The following is a 2487-nucleotide window of genomic DNA, read 5'->3' on the forward strand; positions in this document are numbered from 1 at the left end:
ACTAAAGTGAAGCAGTTTAAAAGAGTTCCTGTCACTCCCGGCCTGAATTTTGTATTCAAAATGGCTTGCGTTAAATTCGGAAATTAATTCTGTTGCTTTTTCAGCAGTTGTTTTTATATTTGTAAACTGTTGAACCACATCCATTCCTGAGTTCAGAAATTCCAAGAGAGATACTTTCTGCAAAAATACAACAAAAAAAAATTTTAAAAAGGGGTTAGAATAAATAAATTGACTTATTGACATTCTCTGGGTCCCGATAGCTCAGTTTGGTAGAGAGCATTCGCTTCACATGTAGAGGGACTGAGATTGAACCAGGGTGAATTCGAGATTTTTTCCTGACAACTTGTCCACCCAGTAGTGATAGGGTAGCTGGGTCTGTTAGATCTGATGCATAATATCTTGCAATAGACTAGAGTCCTATCCAAAGGGCAGAAAAGAATTGCTATTAACCGTTTCACTCTATAGAAACTGGATAAAGTTTGGCTCCATGGCAACCTGGATAACGACATTGACCTCTGGTCCAGATGTTTTGCAATATACCGAATAATTTCACTTAATTGGTATACATTCTGCATTCAAGGCAAACATTCTGCTTTTCACCTTTCCAATGGAGGAAAATTTTTAAAAAAAATCTCTAGTAAAAATACGTGAGCTATGGCTTATTTCATCAGCATCTCCTATAGTGAATCAACACACATTTCATGTGTCTGATTAGTCCCTTCAAAGTGTGTTCAGATGATGTCAGATAATATTATATTTTTGGGAGGGGGTTGACTGAAGTATTAATATTATGTTGACTCCAATATATGAGGTCAATGACCTAGGTAATATTATTGCATAAGGTCAGCTTTTTTCCCAATTTAATTTTATCCCTGTGTATGTATGTGTGTGTGTGTGTGTGTGTGTGTGTGTGTGTGTGTGGTGTTGTGTGTCTGTGTGTGCCGGCATGAGCGTTTGTTTGATTAGGTGTGTGTTGAAAGGGAGGGGGAGGGGGGAGGGTCCTGACAAGGTGAAATCCATCCATTCAATGCTTTGCTCTGAGACTGACAGGACCTGTGTGCCCTCTATTATTACTCAAAATAGCGACATGATACATTTGAGTAAAACTCCTGGTTAGCTACATCTTTATAGCAATATTTGGCAGATGATACCCGATAATCATAATCTTGTACTATCAACAAAAAAAAACCAAAAAAAAAACTGATTTTCTCCCCTCCCTATGAGATCGCTTTCTTACCAACCAATCTGAACACGTGTTTACACTACACTGAATGGAATCAGCGTTTGTTCATATGGAACCACAGCAAAAGTTTAGCAGTGGATAGAACTCTCAAGGGTCCATTACCTTCCATGCTAGCTACTTGTCTGGGTCAGTGAGGTTAACTGATACAGGCAATGCCATATCCAATGGGAGCAATTATGGATATTTAAGGTCTTATAATATGTTGGAATAGTGGGAAAACAATAACAGCCTCTTTCAATTTATTAAATTCATTTGAAAAATCAGTTGTTTCTCTAAACATCAGTCCAAATTCCATCTTATTGTGGTTAATACCTAGTTGTGTTATTTTTTTTGTTTTTGTTTGTTACTTTGTTTAAAATTTTTTTTAAATATCGCAAAATGTTGATCTACTCATTTTGAAGTGCTTGTTTCTTTTTTTTTTCCACGGTGGTGGTTTGAGATTTGGGACATTGATTTGGGCAATATCTTCCTTTGGTGTCACTTTAATTTGCTCTCTAGTTTTTTGTCCCACGGCGATGAAGTTTTCCCTTTTGAGTCGATTCTCTTTCTTTTCCATTGGAACAACCCCTTATTGCCCATGTGGAACCGACCATGAAACCACTTTACATGTGCTTATGGATTGCCCATTATACAACGTGCAACGTTCGAACCACTGGGTCACCCCTACAACACTCAACACAAAGCTCTATGGTGAGGCTGAGGACCTAAAGCGGACCATAGACTTCATAGCAGATATCGGACTGCAGCCATAGATGTCCATCAGAGGAACGAAGAAGAAGAAGAAGAAGTGCTTGTAAATTTTGGTATTCAAAACTCATCTGCAGTGATTTGAGTTAAATTAAAATCCAAACCAGATGTGCGCATTTGTGTTCTTGTGCCGTACTCTCATATTGGAACTTGATATTAAAAAATTAGTTTAGTTATGTTAAATGGCGTTCAAGCACTGTTTACGGCCAAAACAATGACTATATACATTGGAGAATGAAAGCGTAACTGGTATAACCCTTTTGTAAACATGAGAAATACACATTCTAACGTTGAGACATGTCATCTCTTAGGCACTGGTCCGTGCATCAAACTTTTACATATTCACAGATCTCACCACACGCCATCTTGAAAACCCAGGAATAACGACACCCCTGGGATCCCGATAGCTCAGTTGGTAAGCACTCGCTTCATAAGCAAAGGATTTGAGATTGATCCCTGTGCAGTCAATATTTTTTTCTGATTCCCCCCCCCCCCCC

The 2487-nt window shown here is 38.4% G+C and overlaps 1 protein-coding gene across 1 annotated transcript in view; it reads right to left on the reverse strand.

Moving 5' to 3' along the window:
- Positions 1-173, reverse strand: part of LOC144960908 (uncharacterized) — an 8738-nt gene extending 8565 nt beyond the window's left edge. The window contains exon 1 of the mRNA XM_078894293.1: positions 1-173. This exon is cut by the window's left edge and continues 355 nt beyond it. The gene's annotated coding sequence lies outside the window, so the exon portion shown is untranslated.
- Between the last annotated feature and the right edge of the window lie 2314 nt (positions 174-2487).

This window comes from Berghia stephanieae, unplaced genomic scaffold (assembly GCF_034508935.2).
Source record: "Berghia stephanieae isolate SIO BIC M18660-M18661 unplaced genomic scaffold, UCSD_Bste_1.3 scaffold1020, whole genome shotgun sequence".
Classification (NCBI taxonomy): domain Eukaryota; kingdom Metazoa; phylum Mollusca; class Gastropoda; order Nudibranchia; family Aeolidiidae; genus Berghia; species Berghia stephanieae.